The sequence below is a fragment of the Ahaetulla prasina genome, chromosome 5, assembly GCF_028640845.1.
Source record: "Ahaetulla prasina isolate Xishuangbanna chromosome 5, ASM2864084v1, whole genome shotgun sequence".
Lineage (NCBI taxonomy): Eukaryota > Metazoa > Chordata > Lepidosauria > Squamata > Colubridae > Ahaetulla > Ahaetulla prasina.
The window spans coordinates 74370905-74392305 of NC_080543.1; the positions used below are offsets into that span (position 1 = coordinate 74370905).

General features: G+C 38.1%; 1 protein-coding gene across 1 annotated transcript in view; it reads left to right on the forward strand.

Moving 5' to 3' along the window:
* The window catches only part of PHEX (phosphate regulating endopeptidase X-linked), a 739707-nt gene that overhangs the window by 209609 nt on the left and 508697 nt on the right, over positions 1-21401 (forward strand). The window lies entirely within an intron of this gene.

Genomic DNA, 21401 nt, shown 5'->3' on the forward strand with positions numbered 1-21401 from the left:
CGTTGGCAAAACTGTTTGTCCAACACATCTACAGACTCCATGGGGTTCCTAAACGAATAATCTCAGACAGAGGGGTGCAATTCACTTCTAAGTTTTGGAGAATTCTTGGTTGATAGGCTCCACCCAAGGTTTAAGCTCCTCCCATCATCCTCAGACTAATGGCAGCTGTGAACCTCGAACTCAGTACTGGAACAATACTTACGATGTTACATTAACTATCAACAAGATAATTGGGCAGACTTATTACCATTTTATGAAGTAGCTTACAATAATTCTGTTCATAGCAGCACTGGATTCACCCCATTTAAAATTGCCTCTGGTCAAGAATTTATCCCCATTCCGAACTCCTGAACAAAACCATTGATTCTGTCCCTGGCTGATGGATAGAACAATTGCAAAGTACATGGAAGATTACACGAAAAGCAATTGATGATGCTCATCACTCACACAAAAACAAGCAGATAAAAGAGAGCTCCTGAGAAAAGTTCCAAGTAGGAGATAAAGTTTTCTTATCTACTAAATATTTACAAACAACTCAAAATCTAAAAACTTGGACCAAAATATGTCATTCCCATTGTGAAAATCATAACCGTAACGGTCCAACTGGAACTACCTAAATCTCTCAAAAGAATTCACCCAGTTTTCCACGTTAGTTTGCTCAAACCTGAGCACACATCCCTTAGACCAAATCCTACTAAGGCCCCTGTACCTATCCTCATCAACGGGAAGAACATTTTGAAATTAAAGAAATTCTAGACTCTAGAAAACATAGAAATAAAATCCAATATCTAGTAGCATGGAAACACTTCCTCTATCACAAGCTGAATGGGTTAACAAAGAAGATATTGAAAAACTGGCACTATTTTATAACAAATATCCGGATAAACCCTAACTTTTCTTTTCCTTTTCCAGGACTAACGTCCTTCTTTCGAAGGAGGGCCGAATGTCAGCCTCCGCTTTAATTTAGTGTATTTCTCCTACTAGATTATCTGACTATTTTATTACCTTGTTAAAAGTTTGCTCTACTGATTGTCTTACATGCTTTATGGAGAAGGGGGGGAGGTTTTCACTGTTCCCAGCGTCGGCTGACATTGTATGTGCGGGAGAGGGGAAATGCCATTTTCAAAACCAGAGGTTTGAATTGTGTTGGCGCGTGAATGAAACGGCAGCTGCTGATTCCACATTCCATTCAGAAGATTGACAGAGGGAGAATATCGGAAGTGAAACTACACGTGGCTGAGGAGAAAGAAGACATTGGACTATTACTGTATGACCTCTAGTAGGGGGAGGGTTCAGGAGAGAATATGACTCTGGGGTTTTGATTTATTTCCAGTTCCAGCTTTGCTTCCACCGCATCCAGACTTGTATGATATAAATTACCAAATTCTTCAACATGATGAAGTTGGGTTTTTATTTTCTCAAACACTGATCTGGGGCAGGCTGACACTCTCCTTCTCTTATCTACATCATCTCCTCCCTCCACCCTGCACCTTCCTTCTCCCTCTTCTACCCCTCTTCCTTCCTCTTCTCCTCTTTCCTACCTCCTACTCTCTCTTTTCTCCCTCCCCACCATTCTAAAATGGTAACTGGGCAGACCCGACCCTACATTAATTATATTTATACATCTTCAATAATCCCTGTACATTAACCATCACTCCATCTCTAGCCTCAACCCCCCAATTCCCCTCCCCCTTACCCCCCACCCCCCACCAACTTCCCAGAACAAAATGCAGGGTATCAAAACTAACAATCATAATCTAAAATAATTCCTAAATTATAATCTCTAGTCACTCCACACTTAATCACACTCTCAATTCCCCTCTCCTTCAGAAATATATCTAATAAAAAATATTTCCTAAATTTACTCATATGCTATTTGATATTTTTTTATCTGATACTTATTTTGAATATAATCAATCCACATTTTCCATTCTAAAATATATTTTTCTTGTGTATAGTCTTTCAAGTAAGCAGAGATTTTTGCCATTTCTGCCAGATTTGATACTTTGAGTGTCCATTCTTCAATTGTAGGTAATTCTTCTTTCTTCCAATATTGAGCAATCAAAAGTCTTGCGGCTGTTATTAAGTTCAAAATCAATTTTGTCTCTATAACTGTACAATCCATAATTATTCCTAGTAGAAAGAACTGCGGGGTAAACTTAATCTTCTTTTTCAAAATATTCTGCATGATCCACCATACTTTAATCCAAAATGCTTTAACTTTTTTACAAGTCCACCATATATGGTAATAAGTGGCATCTTCACAGTCGCATCTCCAATATTTAGCCTGTACATACATGACAACTTACATACATGACAACTTTTTGGGGTCTAAATGCCATCTATAAAACATCTTATAAAAATTTTCTCTCATATTTTGTGCTTGTGTAAATTTAACATTCCTCACCCAAATTCTTTCCCAAGTTTCCAACATTATTGGTTGCTGAAAATTTTGTGCCCACTTAATCATACAATCCTTAACCAATTCATTATACATTATGCAACCTCTTAATATGCTGTTGGCATATTATGCAACCTCTTAATACATTATGCAACCTCTTAATATGCTGTTGGCCTTGATCTTTCATTTGTTTTAACAAATTATCCACAGTTTGCTTAACACCTATTTTTTGATCTAATTTCCATCTAGCTTGCAATTGTCCATATTGGAACCATGTATAATTTTTCCCTTCTTCCCCATCTTTTCTCTGGATTTTAATTGTAATTCCCCCTTTTCCATACAAAGAAGTTCTTTATAGGTAACTACCTCCATCCTTTGATATATATTTATATTTTCTATCATGTGTCTCGGGATTGCCCATATTGGAATCTTTCCATCTAATTTATATTGATATTTCCTCCAGACCCTCAATAATGCATTTCTAATTATATTATTTTTAAATATTTTATCTACTTTCTTATCATATAATAAATAGGCATGCCACCCATATAACAAACCATAACCGTCTATATTCAAAACTCTTTCCTCAGTTAAATTAATCCAATCAGTAATTAATGATAAGACAACTGCTTCATAATACAATTTTAAGTTAGGCATTTTAAGACCCCCCCTTTCCCTTATATCCTGCATTATTTTTAATTTTATTCTTGGTTTTTTGCCCATCCATACAAATTTATTAATCCCCTTTTGCCATTCCTGTAATTTAATATCATTCTTAAGCACCAGTATCATTTGAAACAAAAATAAAAACCTGGGCAAAACATTCATTTTTATAGCCTCTATTCTTCCCAACAAAGATAGTTGTAACTTCTTCCAACTCTCCATTTCTTTCCATACCTTCTTCCATACCATAATTATTTTTGTATAATTTAACATTTGAAGCTGTAATATATATTCCTAAATATTTAACCTTTTTAACAATTTCAAAACCTGTAGTTCTTTCTAAACTCTTCTTTTTGTTGTATATTCATATTTTTAGTTATCATCTTTGTCTTTTGCTGATTCACCTTAAATCCAGATACTTTACCATACTGACCAATTATAACTTTTAAACCAGTAGCTGAGTATATTGGTTTGTAATGCCTTATTTATACAGGTTTGTGGTGGGACATAAACAGCAATTAGAAGAGGGGCTTCCTGTAATCAGAGGTGATGATGATTTCGATCACCAACCTCGATTATGGAATCGCTAGGACAGCTTAAATCTGCTGTCCAGTTCGAAAATTCTTCAGGAGAAGAAGAAGTGGTGAGCTGAGGTAGAACTTCCTAAAGCCCTTGAGAAAAAGGGTTTGAAGGGTTAAGTTCCTCCAGCAACCAAGTGCTCCAAAGAGGATTTTCTGTTTTGGAACCAATCATCACTTAAATGCCGAGATTTATTTTGGACAATAAAGGATTATACCGGACAGAACAAAGTGGGAGAAAGTTTAAAAGTTACTTTGTAACAAGTTTGAAAAAAAGAAAAGGAGAACATTGTTAACGAGTGGAAAGCGAAAGTGATACTTTTAGTCCTTGCTGTTGGCTGCTGGTAAATTGCATGTTATTTGCTACTTTAACTCTTTAACTCTTTGCTGCCTGCTGATCGAATCTAGGGGAGATTTTTAAATATTGTTTTAAAAGACTGTGTTTCTCAGAGATTAAGAAGATTTAAAGTGAATATTAAGTTGGAAATAAATAAATAAATAAATAATTTTATAGAAGATGGCAGCCAAACAATTAAAGTCTACTGTAACAAAGGGCTCTGGAATTTCATCAGCTGGTGCCGCTCCAGCTCATACAGCAGAGACTAGAACATTGAACTTAGAGGCGGTACAAGAGAACTTAAAAGACTTTATGCAAGAAAAATTTAAAGTAATAACTGATGAGATGTCTGAAATGAAAGAGCAGATATTAGAAATTCAAGTGGGAAATAAAGAAGTTAAAGAAGGATTTGTAATTGCAGTACAAAGTTTGGCAACAAATGTGATTTTATTAGAAGAGGAAGTTGAAGAAATTAAGCAACATAATTCAAAATTAGAAAATAAAATGGATGAATTTCAAAGTAAAATGGAAAAAACAGATGATGAAATAGTTTTGATACAATATAGAAATATGGAATTTGCTCTAAGAATCTGTGGCTTGAAAGAAAATAAAGAAGAGAATTTAAGGGAAATTTTTTCTGAAGGATTTGCTGAGATATTAGCAGCTCGTCCAGCAGATGTGGCTTATCAAATTGATAAAATATATCGTGTGAATTCTTGGATAGCAAGGCAAAAAAAGTTGCCAAGGGATGTTGTTATTTATTTTACAAATAGAACAGTGAGAAATCAGATTTTGCAAGCCTCATATAAGGGGGAGAAGATTCAGGTTGCTGGTCAAGATATTTTAATATTAAAGGCAATTCCACCAAAAATGTTAAGGGCTAGGAAGGAATTTGCCTTCCTGGTGAATGAACTTAAAAAACATCAGATTGAATATAGATGGGATATTCCAACTGGTATAATAGTATATTATGCAGGGAAAGTATATCGTCTCAATACAGTTGGAAAAGCAAGAGAATTTTATGTTGAGGCATTAAAAGTTGGAACTCTTTCTCCATTGGAAGCTAGAAGAAGGGAGACTGAAGTGAAGGAAAGAGAAGTGAAGCAGGTACAAGAACAGATTGTGATGGAAGAAGATTTATTACAAGTGTTAGAAATACCTACGACGGGTTCAGACTCAAAAGAACAAAGGCTGACAAGAGCTGCTGCTAAACGCAAGGAACAAGAGATGAAGGCACAACAACAACTGGCAACTACTACAACGGAAACAGTGGGAGGAGCAAGGCCTAAAGCAAAATATGATCTGCGGCTAGTGTTCCAAAAGTTTCCTTTGGCCGATAATGGCAATTAAACTATTATCTTGGAATGTTAATGGTTTGAATTCACCGCAGAAGAGAAGGAAAGTATTTCACTATTTGAAACAATTTAAAAATGACATTATCTGTTTACAAGAAACACATATTAGATCTTTACACCAGAAATATCTGATAAACTCAAAACTGGGAGTACATTTTGTTGCCTCCTCTTTGGAAAAAAAAATGGTTTAGTTATATATATAAAGAAGGATATATCAGCAAAATTAATTGAGGTGGATAAGCAAGGAAGATACATTGCTATTGAACTTTTGTTGGAGGGAAAGAAGACATTATTAATAGGAGTTTATGCTCCGAATCAACAACAAGAAATTTTTTTCAAATTTTTACATAAAAGAATAGTATTTTGGGATTATAAATCATATATATTAATGGGTGATTGGAATGGTGTGTTGGATACTCAAAAAGACAAAAAAAGTTTAAGGAAGATATCAAGCCAGGCGAAATTACCAAAGGCTTTTTTTGAAATGATGGAGGACTTGGAATTAAGAGATATTTGGAGAAAACATAATACAGAAGAGAGGGATTTTACCTTTTTTTCTGACAGGCACCAATCATTTTCGAGGATTGATTTTATTTTGATTACTAATGATTTGTATTCTAGAGTGAAGAAGACTAAGATTTGTTCAAGAACTCTATCTGATCATAGTCCGGTTTGGATTGAATTTGATCGGGAAAAGGAGGCTAGGAGATCATGGAGGTTGAATGAGAATTTGTTTAAATATGAACAAAATGTAAATGAATGTAAAAAGCAAATGAAAGAATTTTTTATTATGAATATGAAAAAAGAGACATCTATAGAGATGATTTGGGACACCAGCAAGGCTTATATGAGAGGAAATCTTATACAAATGAATATTAAATACAAAAATAAATTGCAGAAAAAGAAAAAGGAACTGGAATAGAAAATTAAAAAGAAAGAACAATTATTGATAAATAGCCCAGGAAATAGTAAAATAAAAGAATCAATAAATATATTAAGAGATCAGTTTAACATGTTGATGGCAGATCAAGTAGCAATTAATTTACAATATGTAAAACATAATACGCTTAATAATGCCAATAAGCCAGGAAGATGGCTTGCTATTTAATAAGGAAAAAACAGAAATCACGAACGATTGATAAAATAGAATATAGGGGTAAGGAAGTTTATCAAAAGAACTTGATTAAAAAAGCATTTTTAGAGTATTATAGTAAGTTATATACTAGGGATATGATTGATGATACAGAGATAGAAAGATATTTACAACAACAAAATATTTGTGAGCTTACAGAAAATCAAAGAGAAGAACTGAATCAATTAATTACTTCAGAGGAAATTTTGTTAGCAATTAAGCAACTTAAAATCGGTAAAGCACCAGGTACAGATGGTTTAACAGCTGTTTATTATAAAAATTTACAAAATGAGATGGTTGAACCACTTAAAGAGTTATTTAATAAAATTCAAATGAGGAGATGTTCCCCTTCATGGAGGACAGCCTTTATTTCGTTAATACCGAAGGAAGATCGAGATGGTATTAAAGCAGAGAATTATAGGCCTATAGTTTAATATATTAAGATGAGATTATAAGGCAATAGTCTCATTCTATTTGTATATTTTTACAAAGTCAACTTATTGCCCCCCCAACAATCTGGGTCCTCATTTTACCTACCTTATAAAGGATGGAAGGCTGAGTCAACCTTGGGCCGGGCTCGAACCTGCAGTAATTGCAGGCTACTGTGTTCTTAATAACAGGCTTTTACCAGCATGAGCTAAACCGCTTTTAAATACTGATTACAAGATATTTACCAAGATACTTGCTGATAGATTAATGCCAGTGATGAATCAAATAATTCATAATGATCAGTCAGGATTTATTAAGGGTAGGCAGATGAGATATAATGTGAGGCAAATCGTAAATTTACTTGAATATTTGGAACGAAACAACCAAGTCTCAGCGGCATTCCTTTTTTTTGGATGCTGAAAAAGCTTTTGATAGATTGGATTGACAGTTTTTGTTTAAAGTAATAGAAAAAATGCAATTTGGGGATTATTTTATCCATGCAATTAAAGCAATATATCAGAAGCAAACAGCACAAATAATAGTAAATGGTGGGTTAACAGAAACTTTTAAATTGGGAAAGGGACGAGACAGGGATGTCCCCTGTCCCCATTACTTTTTATTTTAACTTTAGAAATTCTTTTGAATAAAATACGTGGTTCCGATCGAATAAAGGGAATTAGAGTTAAACATCAAGATTACAGATTAAGAGCTTTTGCAGATGACTTGGTTGTTACTGTATCTCAATAAAGGAAGAGATTTTAAAGTATACTTGTTCTCGCATATTTTTATACTATTCACCATCAAAATGCATTTCATAAATAGTAGTCAAAATACCAAGCTCTAGAAGCAATAGTGAAATAATAGAAAATAGAAACTTTGTTGTCTATGAAATTTTCTAGTAAATGCTTACAAGGCAATATTCATTGATTTTCTAATACAGAAAGAATTCTACTCATTTTAAAATAAGTAAGAGATTATCTTCAGGGGTGGGATTTTTTTTATTTGCATTTATATCCCGCCCTTCTCCGAAGACTCAGGGTGGCTTACACTATGTTAGCAATAGTCTTCATCCTATTTGTATATTTATATACAAAGTCAATTCAGCTGGTTTGGACCGGTTCGGGTGAACCTGATACTAATTTTAATTTGGTTTGCCAAACCAGTTGTTCTAAGGACTGGCTGACTCTGCCCACCCCACCCCACCCCGCCCCTCTGAGTCTCCACATGGCCCATTTTGGATGCCAGGTAAGTGCAGGGCATGTGCGGAGGCTTTGGGTGGGTGAAAAATGGGCCTATTGGAAGTTTGGAAATGGGCCTGTTTCTGGCCTCTGGAGGGCCTCTGGTGCTCGGGGGAGGCTGTTTTTGCCCTCCTGGAGACTCGAGAAAAGGCTCCGGAGCCTGGAGAGGGTGAAAATGCCCCCCTGCCATGCTGCAGGAGGCCCCATGGCCATGCCCACCCAGCAATTGGGCAGTGAACCGGTTGCTGAAATTTTTGAATCTTACCCCTGATTATCTTGCAATTATGTATTTATAGATTTCATGGGAAAAGTGTGGTGTTAAAACACCATTTTCTTTTCAACAGAATTGTATTGTAATCTAATTTGTATACAATATAGAAAAGCACCAAAGTTATTGGACACATAACCTACATATGTTGATGTTAACATTCATAGGTGAAAATTCAGTTTGAAAAACTATTATTGTAGGAGAACAATTGGCAGAGCTTGCAGTGGAGTCAGTGACAAATCAGCCTAGAGTCTCTATGAATCTTTGACTAAATCCAACCCTTCTTAAATCCCATTGACATTTACCAACTGGTGAATGACAGCAACTGGTGTCAAGATTTAAAAGTAATTTACAAATTCTGTGACAATTTAGAGACTTTAATTATCAACTGCAAACCATACTATTCGCCTCGTGAATTTTCCTCATTTCTTCCAATTGCTGTTTTTTTTTAATTAAAAAGTTTTATTTTTACATTCATATCCAACAACTCATCCAATGTACAGTCATATAAAATTAGTCGGGCTTGCCCAGTCATCACCCCCTCCTTTTAACTCTCTTCCCTCTTCTACCTTCTTCTACTTTCCAGACCTTCCTCCCCTTCTCTTATCTACATCCTCTCCTCCCTCCACCCTATACCTTCCTTCTCCCTCTTCTACCCCTCTTCCTTCCTCTTCTCCCTCTTCTACCCTCTTCTCCTCTTTCCTACCTCCTATTCTCTCCCCTTTCTCCTCCCACCATTCTAAAATGGTAGCTGGCAGACCCGACCCTACATTAATTATATTTATACATCTTCAATAATCCCTGTACATTAACCATCACATATCAATCCAGTTTTTAAGAAAGACTTCCCAGAACAAAATGCAGGGTATCAAAATTAACAATCATAATCCAAAATAAATCTTAAATTATAATCTCTAGTCACTCCACACATAATCACATTCTCAATTCTCCTCTCCTTCAAAAATATATCTAATACAAAATATTTCCTAAATTTACTCATATGCTATTTGATATTTTTTTATTTGATACTTATTTTGAATATAATCAATACACATTTTCCATTCTAAAATATATTTTTCTTGTGTATAGTCTTTCAAATAAGCAGAAATTTTTGCCATTTCTGCCAGATTTGATGCTTTGAGTGTCCATTCTTCAATTGTAGGTAATTCTTCTTTCTTCCAATATTGAGCAATCAAAAGTCTTGATTGCTGTTCTTGCGGCTGTTATTAAGTTCAAAATCAATTTAGTTTCTATAGCTGTATAATCCATAATTATTCCTAGTAGAAAGAACTGTGGAGTAAACTTAATCTTCTTTTTCAGAATGTTCTGCATGATCCACTTTAATCCAAAATGCTTTAACTTTTTTACAGGTCCACCTATGGTAATAAGTGGCATCTTCACAATCACATCTCCAACATTTAGCCTGTACATTAGGATACATACATGACAACTTTTTGGGGTCTAAATGCCATCTATAAAACATCTTATAAAATTTTTCTCTCATATTTTGCGCTTGTGTAAATTTAACATTCCTCACCCAAATTCTTTCCCAAGTTTCCAACATTATTGGTTGCTGAAAATTTTGTGCCCACTTAATCATACAATCCTTAACCAATTCAGTCTCTGAGTCTATTTCTACTAATACATTATACAACCTCTTAATATGCTGTTGACCTTGATCTCTCATTTGTTTTAACAAATTATCCTCAGTTTGCTTAATACCTATTTTTTGATCTAATTTCCATCTAGCTTGTAATTGTCCATATTGGAACCATGTATAATTTTTCCTTCTTCCCCATCTTTTCTCTGGATTTTAATTGTAATTTTTCCATACAAAGAAGTTCTTTATAGGTAACTACCTCCATCTTTTGATATATATTTATATTTTCTATCATGTGTCTTGGGATTGCCCATATTGGAATCTTTCCATCTAATTTATATTGATATTTCTCCAGATCCTCAATAATGCATTTCTAATTATATTATTTTTAAATATTTTATCTACTTTCTTATCATATAATAAATAGGCATGCCACCCATATAACAAACTATAACCTTCTATATTCAAAACTCTTTCTCAGTTAAATTAATCCAATCAGTAATTAATGATAAGACAACTGCTTCATAATACAATTTTAAATTAGGCATTTTAAGACCCCTTTCCTTATATCCTGCATTATTTTTAATTTTATTCTTGCTTTTTGCCCATCCATAAAAAATTATTAACCCCTTTGCCATTCCTGTAATTTGATATAGTTCTTAAGTACCAGTATCATTTGAAACAAAATAGAAACCTGGGCAAAACATTCATTTTATAGCTGCTATTCTTCCCAGCAAGGATAGTTGTAACTTCTTCCAATTCTCCATTTCTTTCCATACCTTCTGCCACAATACCTCATAATTATTTTTGTATAATTTGACATTTGAAGCTGTAATATATATTCCTAAATATTTAACCTTTTTAACGATTTCAAAACCCGTAGTTCTTTCTAACTCTTCTTTTTGTTGTATATTCATATTTTTAGTTATCATCTTTGTCTTTTGCTGATTCACCTTAAATCCAGATACTTTACCATACTGACCAATTATTTCTTTTAAACGAGTAGCTGATTATATTGGTTGAGATACAGTAACAACCAAGTCATCTGCAAAAGCTCTTAATTATAATCTTGATGTTTAATTTTAATTCCCTTTATTCGATCGGAACCACGTATTTTATTCAAAAGAATTTCTAAAGTTAAAATAAAAAGTAATGGAGACAAGGGGCATCCCTGTCTCGTCCCTTTCCCTATTTTAAAAGTTTCTGCTAACCCACCATTTACTATTATTTGTGCTGTTTGCTTCTGATATATTGCTTTAATTGCATGGATAAAATAATCCCCAAATTGCATTTTTTCTATTACTTTAAACAAAAACCGCCAATCCAATCTGTCAAAGGCTTTTTCAGCGTCCAGGAAAAAGAGTGCTGCTGAGACTTGGTTGTTTCGTTCCAAATATTCAAGTAAATTTACAATTTGCCTCACATTATATCTCATCTGCCTACCCTTAATAAATCCTGATTGATCATTATGAATTATTTGATTCATCACTGGTATTAATCTATTAGCAAGTATCTTGGCAAATATCTTGTAATCAGTATTTAAAAGTGATATAGGCCTATAATTCTCTGCTTTAATACCATCTCGATCTTCCTTCGGTATTAATGAAATAAAAGCTGTCCTCCAGTACCTGGATGAAGCCGTCTATCTAGACCCGTTCCAGTCCGGTTTCCGACCCGGATACAGCACGGAGACAGCTTTGGTCGCGTTGGTGGATGATCTCTGGAGGGACAGAGACAGGGGTTATTCCTCTGCCCTGGTCCTATTAGACCTCTCAGCGGCTTTCGATACCATCGACCATGGTATCCTGTTGGAGGGATTGGGAGTGGGAGGCACCGTTTATCGGTGGTTCTCCTCCTATCTCTCTGACCGGTCGCAGACGGTGTTGACAGGGGGGCAGAGGTCGACCGCGAGACACCTCACTTGTGGGGTGCCGCAGGGGTCGATTCTCTCACCCCTCCTGTTCAACATCTATATGAAGCCGTTGGGTGAGATCATCAGTGGCTTTGGGGTGAGATATCAACTGTACGCTGATGATACTCAGCTGTACTTTTCCACCCCGGGCCACCCCAACGAAGCTGTCGAAGTGTTGTCCCGGTGTTTGGAAGCCGTACGGGTCTGGATGGGGAGGAACAGGCTCAAGCTCAATCCCTCCAAGACGGAGTGGCTGTGGATGCCGGCACCCCGATACAGTCAGCTGCAGCCGCAGCTGACTGTTGGGGGGGAGTTATTGGCCCCAAAGGAGGGAGTGCGCAACTTGGGTGTTCTCCTGGATGCACGGCTGTCGTTTGAAGATCATTTGGCGGCCGTCTCCAGGAGAGCCTTTCACCAGGTTCGCCTGGTTCGCCAGTTGCGCCCCTTCCTTGATCGGGATGCCCTATGCACAGTCACTCACGCTCTTGTTACCTCCCGCCTGGATTATTGCAATGCTCTCTACATGGGGCTCCCCTTGAGATGCACTCGGAGGCTTCAGTTGGTCCAGAATGCAGCTGCACGGGTGATAGAGGGAGTCACACGTAGCTCCCATGTGACACCTCTCCTGCGCAGACTGCACTGGCTTCCTGTTGCCTTTCGGGTGCATTTCAAGGTTTTGGTAACCACCTTTAAAGCGCTCCATGGCTTGGGACCTGGGTACTTACGGGACCGCCTTCTGTTACCTCATGCCTCCCACCGACCCGTACGCTCGCACAGAGAGGGCCTTCTCAGGGTGCCGTCCACCAGACAATGCCGGCTGGCAGCCCCCAGAGGAAGATCCTTCTCTGTGGGGGCCCCCACTCTTTGGAACGAACTCCCCCCTGGCTTACGCCAAATACCTGACCTTCGGACTTTTCGCCGCGAACTGAAAACATATCTGTTTGTTCGTGCGAGGCTTTCTTAAATTGTTTAGTTCTGACTTTTAAATTTCTCTTTGGTTTTAATTGGAGTTTTTTAGATTCTTAATTATTTTAAATTCGGCCATATTGTATAATAAGTTTTTTAACTGTATTTTAACTGTATATTGTTTTGCTTTTTATTCTGGCTGTACACCGCCCTGAGTCCTTCGGGAGAAGGGCGGTTTATAAATCTAATAAATAATAATAATAATAATAATAATAATAATTATCGGCCAAAGGAAACTTTTGGAACACCAGCCGCAGATCACATTTTGCTTTAGGCTTTGCTTTCCTTGCGTTTAGTAGCAGCTCTTGTCAGCCTTTGTTCCTTTGAATCTGAACCTGCGTAGGTATTTCCAACACTTGTAATAAATCTTCTTCCATCACAAACTGTTCTTGTACCTGCTTCACTTCTCTTTCCTTCACTTCAGCCTCCCTTCTTCTAGCTTCCAATGGGGGAAGACTTCCAACTTTTAATGCCTCAACATAAAATTCTCTTGCTTTTCCAACTGTATTGAGACGATGTACTTTCCCTGCATAATATTCTATTATACCAGTTGGAATATCCCATCTATATTCAATCTGACGTTTTTTAAGTTCATTCACCAGGAAGGCAAATTCCTTCCTCGCCCTTAACATTTTTGGTGGAATTTCCTTTAATATTAAAATATCTTGACCAACAACCTGTATCTTCTCCCCCTTATATGAGGCTTGCAGAATCTGATTTCTCACTGTAAAGTAAATAACAACATCCCTTGGCAACTTTTTTTGCCTTGCTATCCAAGAGTTCACACGATATATTTTATCAATTTGATAAGCCACATCTACTGGACGGACTGCTAATATCTCAGCAAATGCTTCAGAAAAAATTTCCCTTAAATTCTCTTCTTTATTTTCTTTCAAGCCACGGATTCTTAAAGCAAATTCCATATTTCTATATTGTATCAAAACTATTTCATCATCTGTTTTTTCCATTTTACTCTGAAATTCATCCATTTTATTTTTTAATTTTGAGTTAAATTGCTTGATTTCTTCAACTTCCTCTTCTAATAAAATCACATTTGTTGCCAAACTTTGTACTGCAATTACAAATCCTTCTTTAACTTCTTTATTTCCCACTTGAACTTCTAATATCTGCTCTTTCATTTCAGACATCTCATCAGTTATTACTTTAAATTGTTCTTGTATAAAGTCCTTCAAATTCTCATGTAACGCCTCTAAATTCAATGTTCTAGTCTCTGCTGTATGAGCTGGAGGTCATTGAGTTTGCCCCTCCTAGCCAGGAGGAGCTGGGAAATTCGACTATCCCAGAAGACAGTGAAACCGACTGCGACAACGACCCCTTGGTAAATCAGCATGTAGCCTCCATGACCATCCCAGTGGAGCTGCAGGTGCCTTCATTGTAGTCTCCAGAATGGAGCAACCCCTTTTGCTTGGATTTCCCTAGCTCTGAAAATGGAACCCTCATGTGAATTGAAGGAAAGGGCTCTTACAAATCCATTCCACACAGCCGAGAATAGGGGGAGGCAAAACTCCATCCAGAGCCAAGGCCGCGAGGGAGTTAGGAGCTGTACTGAGCCAGTGCTTGGAAGGTGATGATAACATCCCAAAAGAACATTGGGATCTCAGGGAGGCATTCAGCGAGAAGGGCTCAGATGTGCTCCCACCCCATCAGCATACAGACTGCAGCATAGAAATCCTCTCGGGGTGAAACTCCCTAAGCCAAAATCTACTCAATGACCCTGCAAGAGCAGGAGGACTTGCGAGCCTTTTTTGACAAAAATCTAAAGCGAGGCTTCATCCAACCAGCTAGGCTGCGGGTGGCCACCCCAGTGTTGTTTCATTGGAAAAAAGATGGATCTCTTTGTTTAGGCATGGACTAGAAAGGTCTGAACGCGATGTGTGTGGAGAATATTTATCCGCTGTCCAAAGGAAAAAACTTTACTTGAGAGAAGCTTATTACAGAGTCGGCATTAAGGAGGAAGATGAGTGGAAAACCACTTTCAATTGCCCTTTGGGACGCTTCCAGTTAGGGTACTCCCGTTTGGATTACAAGGGGCACCTGCTGTTCATGCAATTGATCAATGAGGTGCTGCATGAGCATTTGTACAAGTGGGTCCTGGTTTACCTATAGGACAGTCTTATCTACGCAAAAACTATGGAGGAACATGTGAAGTTAGTGCACGCAGTTTTGAAAAATCTCAGGGCTGCTGAACTGTATGCCAAATTGTCAAAGTGCGAATTTCACCAGGATGAAATTGACTATTTTGGTTACTGCATATCACATGAGGGGATAGAAATGGACCCTGAGAAGGTGCAGGCGGCCATGGGGTGCCCCCCCCACCGCACAAGAAAGCAGTTGCAAAGCTTACTGGGTTTCACGAACTTTTATAGATAATTCATCCCCGCCTTTGCTAAAATTGAGTTACCAAACTCCTAAAGTCAAAGAGAGAGATTAAGTAGTTGTCCCCTCAAGTGGATAATGGAATGCCAAGCAGTGTTTGAGGAAGGAGATGGGCAATATGGGTCAAGGAAGCATTTGCTACCTGATGGGCCCTATTAACTCAGAGGCATTTCCTTGAAGGGGCAAAACACCCTTTTGAGGTGTGGAATGACCATAAAAATCTGGAAGCCCTAAAAACACTCCGAAAATTGTCACCCAATCAAATTAGTTGGGCTCAACACTTTTAACTGTTTTAATTTTTTCTTGTGCTACCTTCCTGGTGGGAAGAACTTTATGGCAGATGCTTTATCTAGATTGCCCCAGTAAAATAGTGCTCCGCCAGAAGTAATCTGCCCAGTTATCCCCTCCAAGCAACTGCTACCCCGGTGGTCACCAGAGCCCAGGAGAAAGCAGACCTCGATCTTCCCAGTGATTTAACGAGCGCTGAAAGGAACGCTGGAAAGTGATGACTGGGTTCCTGTCCCACTCAAACATATGCACCATGTGAGGTAGCGTAGCATGGATTGGTGCTAAATTATATGTCCCCGCCAGTCTTAGGGGAACTGTGCTGCAACAGGCCCATGATTCAAAAGCTGCTGGACACTTTAGCGTCATGAAAACTTTATACCTAGTCAAATGGCAGTTTTGGTGACCCTCGTTGAAAACGGACATAGAAACCTATGTAGCCAGTTGTCCTGTGTGTGCTTCTGCTATGAGGCCTCCAGGGAAGGCTACTGGACTCCTCCAAAGTGTTGCCAGTCCTAGTGCCCTGTGGAAGGAAGTATCTATGGACTTCATTGTTGAACTACCTGAGAGTGGGGGAAACACAGTAATTTGGGTGATCACAGACTTATTTTCCTAGCAGGTGCACTTTGTAACCTGCTCCAAGATCCCATCCACAAAACCGCTCACCAAATTATTTATCCAACATATGTATACACAGGGTTTCTGACCGCATCATTTCGGATGGGGGAGGTACAATTCACCTTGCACTTCTGGAGGGAGTTCCTGAAGTTGTTAGGCTCCAATCAGGGTCTAAGCTCTGCCCACCACCTTCAACTAACCAGGCCTGTGAACATACAAACTCAGTTCTTGAACAGTACCTCAGGTGCTACGTAAACTACCAGCAGGACAATTGGGCCGACTTACTGCCATTTGCAGAGATCACTTACAATAACTCAATTCATAGTAGCACTGGCTTCACCCCGTTTAAAGTTGCTTCTGATCAGGATTTTGTACCCATTTCAGAACTGCCCCAGAGGAAACCCCAAATCCCTTCCTTAGTGGAATGGATTGAACAGCTTCAATGCATTTGGCCCATCACCAGTAAGGCACTAGACAAGGCACATCAAGCCCATAAAAAACAGGCTGACAAGAAAAGAGCTAAGCCAAAAGAGTTCCAAGTAGGGGACAGGGTCTTCTTATCTACAAAGTACTTGTAGACTACCCAGAAATCAAAGAAATTGGAGGCCAAGTATGTAGGCCCTTTCCCCATTGTTAGAATCGTCAATCCAGTCAGAGTACAGTTAGAGCTACCAAAAACCCTTAGGCGAATACACCCTGTGTTTCATATTAGCTTGTTTAAGCCTGAGCATGTATCTCCTCTTCAACCAAGCTAACTGCCCCTCCAATTCCCCTCATCACTGATGGTGAACAACACTTCAAGGTCAAAGAAATCCTGGATTCCAGGAAACATAGGGGGAAAGTACAGTGTTTGATGGCCTGGAAACATTTCCCTCCCTCACAGTCTGAATGGGTAAACGCTCGGGATGTCCGGGCCCCTAAACTCCTACAACTGTTTCACACTAAATACTCCGACAAGCCTTATTGTTATTTTACTGCCCTGTATGGTAGATTGCTTCTATCCTGTCTATTTTGTCTTATGTTTTTTCTTTAGGGCTAATGCCTCTACTGTAGGAGGGCCGAATGTCAGGCAGATCTCCAACATGGGTTTGCCCTTTGATGCTTGCTTGCTATCGGCTGACATAGTAATGGGGAGAGGGGGACATGGCATTGGGATTTGGGAAGTGAGCTGGTGTGATGAAGGCCCATGTGAACTAAAAGGGAGGTTTGCTCTCAGGAATTACTGCTCTGCTGAATGGAGTTGTTTACACCCAGTCAAGGCCAACCATCCTAGAACTCCAGATGGATGAAAGCACCTGAAGATGTGCTCCACATGACACTATGCGGGACGTGGATTGCACATTCAGCATGAGTCCCTGGGGGGGAGGGATTTGGGGAAACTTTCAATATGTAACTTTCACGCTTTTTGGTTCAGATCTTGCTTTTCTTTCGCCACTATCATTTCAAACTCAATAAAAGTACCTCTTCTCTACTTCAATGGAGTCAGGGGTTATCTTTCTTGGGTTTTCAACAGAGGCAGGCTTGATAATATGTGCTATGTTTCTATTCCATAGCAAAAGATAAATAGCACACCAGATTGCACTTAAGATATATATCAAAGATAAAAATATATGCAATGGCAGGATATTTATTTTTTAATGTAAATATAAGTTTACAAAGGAAAAGTTATGTCATACCTATTAGAGACATAGTATGTGCATGAAAAATGTACTTCTCTAAATGCTTGTTACAGCTTCTTTTTAGGGTTATGGGGTACAGACTCCATTATATCTATACGTATAAATATTGATTTTTTAAAAATCTAAATATAGGTGATATTCTCTTTTGGTAGCCAGAGTGGTGCAGTGGTTAGAGTGCAGTACTGCAGGCTACTTCTGCTGACTGCCAACTGACCGCAATTTGGTAGTTCAAATCTCACCAGGCTCAAGGTTGACTCAGCCTTCCATCCTTCCGAGGTGGGTAAAATGAGGACCCAAATTGTTGGGAGCAATATGCTGACTTTCAATTGGGCTCAGTTGTGGTCATAAGTCAAGGACCAGTTATATTGTATTTTCTTTCATGTAATGAAACTGGGATCAAGGTTTTAAATATATCCTTCAATTGTACTTATATTCTTAGATTTCAAATTCATGTTTCTAAGAGAGTGCTCAGTATATTTGAAGAAAATTTACAATGTAGATTTAAAGTTACAATGTAGATGTAGTCTGAGAATCAAGATTATTATTTATGAATTATAACAAGAGGGTAGTCTACAGACAATCAATATATTAAGCCCCAAATATTTAAAAGAACGCTGAGAAACTACACATTCAAGTCAAACACATCAAAAGCAATCAAAAGCATGGATACAGAAGTGTGTCTTAGGTAAATTATTAGATTGAAATTCTAGTTTAAGATGGCTGGAACTTATCCAAAAGGCAGAAAGTCCCACAGTGAGCAACAACATTTAAAAAGGCCCCTGTGTAGAGTATTGCTTAGAAATGTATTTAATAATACTTAAATATCACACAGTTCATATAACTCAGTGATTAGCAAAAAAATAAAAAATGTAAAAACTCAGTAATAAATAAAAATTTATAACAAATGTCATGACAGCCCATTCACAAAAACCATAAATCCATACATATCACCCATCATGTGTCCAACTACATAATATAAAGTAATATATAATATAAAAGGAGAGTGTAGTTCTGATGGACAGTGCTTCAAAGTCCACAAATGGAACTATGCAGCAGAACATTAGAAAGTCTATTTCATATTTCTCTTTTCATACTAACTACAGAGAAAAAATTACTATATCTCATACAAATAATGTGTATTTGTCATGTTAAGTGTTGTTTTGCTTAAAGTATATTTTGTCTTGCTTTACACAACATGTGACGTTAAAAACAATGGTTTAAAAATTAGAAAATCAGTTCACACAATAATTTGTTACAATTAAATAAACCATATTATGGTTTAGGACAATATAAGAATTTAGCCATATTCTGCAAAGTTGCATATTAAGCTTCACAAACCTTCATCCTTTTATCACAAATCTAGCGCATGATTTTAACTGAACTAAATTTTAAATACAGTACCAGCACGGTGGATGGATCTTTACCACAGGATCATCTAAAGCTCAGCAGTGAAAAACAGAGGCAATGGATCAGGGGTGAAATGTAAAATTTGTTACTACCGGTTCTGTGGGCGTGGCTTGGTGGGGGTGGGATAATGTGACTGGTGGGCATGGCCAACTTTTTTTTTTAACTTTTAAAAGCATTTTTTCTACAACCCCTTAGGCCAGTGGTTCCCAACCTTTTCTTGTTTGAGGCACAACCTTTTCTTGTTTGAGGCACCCTTGGAAAGCCTTTCAAAAGTTCCCGGCACCCTTATAAGGAAATAGATATTTAAAATCTCCGTAGCTCAAAAGTTCCCGGCACCCTCAAAAGATCTCACGGCACCCCTTAGTGCCGCGGCACACTGGTTGGGAACCACTGCCTTAGGCCAAAGAGGTTGTTAAAAAAATGCTTTTAAAAGACTGATGATCAGGCAATTCAGCTCGGATTGCCAGAGGAGCCTTTTAAAAGCATTTTTTCTAAAACCTCTTCGATCAAAGAGGTTGTAAAAAAATACTTTTAAAGGGTTCTGATGTTCCCAGCTGAGTTGCCTGATCGTCAGAACCTTTTAAAAGCATTTTTTTACAATCTCTTCAGCCGAAGAGGTTTTAGAAAAAATGCTTTTAAAGGGTTCTGACGATCCCAGCTGAGCCGTGCTTTTTTTTTTACTTTTAAAAGCATTTTTTTCGGCCGAAGAAAAAATGCTTTTAAAAGTAAAAAAATAAAACCTCTGATGATCACGCGGCTCAGCTGGGCATGGGCGGGGGGGGCCAGGGATTTTTGCTAATGGTTCTCTGAACCATCCGCCGCCATTGCTACCGGATCAGGCGATCCAGTCCAAACTGGGAGCATTTCACCCCTGCAATGGACACATGAAATAAAATGCATATATAAATCTGGATAGCTGAAAACTTTAACAAACATGAAAAATTTCTTCATCCAAGCATCTTCCCTACTCATTTATGTGACATTGGATAATTCCCCAAAATAAACGGATATTTTACCTTTGCCAATTGAAATTCTAGAAATACTTTATTCTGCACAATTAGTGCACATAACCATAATATCCTCTAATCAGTTGACTGTACTGGCTATTTCAAGAGAGCTGTACATTCTACTTTCCAACTTAGAACTTCCCCATCTTTGGTCTGACCTAAGCATAGTACATAAAATCATCTGCTACAATGTCCTACTAGCCAATGAACACTTCAGCTTCAACCAAAGCAATACAAGAGCACACAACAGATACAAATTCATGGTAAACTGATCCAAACTAGACTGCAGAAAATACAACTTCAATAATAGAGTTGTCAACGCCTGGAATGCACTACCTGGCTCTGTGGTTTCTTCCCCAAATCACCAAAACTTTAACCTTAGATTGTCTATGGTAGACCTCACCCCATTCCTAAGGGACGTGCATAAGTGCACCACCGTGCCTACCATCCCTTTCCTAATGTTTTCTTTTATTCATATCCTTTTCATGTATTTATAATTATGTTTACACTTGTATCTGTCATAACATACATGCTTGACAAAAATAAATAAATTAATAGAATAAAATAAAAAAATAAAATAAAATAATAAATAAATAAATAGTATGAATACTAGCTGAATACCTGTGCTCTGCTAGGAAACTATGTGATAGTAACTATGATAACGGATAGTGTCCTCTCCTCTCCCCTTCCCTCCCTCAGGTTGGCCCCATAAAAGCCTCTCCTCTCCTCGCCTCTCCCTCAGGCTGGCTCCATAGAAGCTCTCTTATCCTACCCACTTCTCTCCCTCAGGCTGGCCCCACAGAAGCCTCTCCTCTTGTTCTGTTTCCCAACACCTCTCCTCTTCTAAGGCTGGCCCCATAGATCCTCTCCTCTCCCTCAGGCTGGCTCCACAGAAGCCTCTCTTATCCAACCCCCTTCTCTCCCTCAGGCTTGGCCCCATAGATCCTCTCCTATCCCCTTCTCTCCTTCAGGCTGGCCCCACAAAAGCCTCTCCTCTCCTCTCCCTAAGGTTGGCTCCACAGAAGCCTCCCTTATCCTACCCACTTGACTCCCTCAGGCTAGCCCCATAAAACCTCTCCTCTCCCTTTCTCTTCCTCAGGCTGGTCCCACAGAAGCCTTTCCTGTCCTT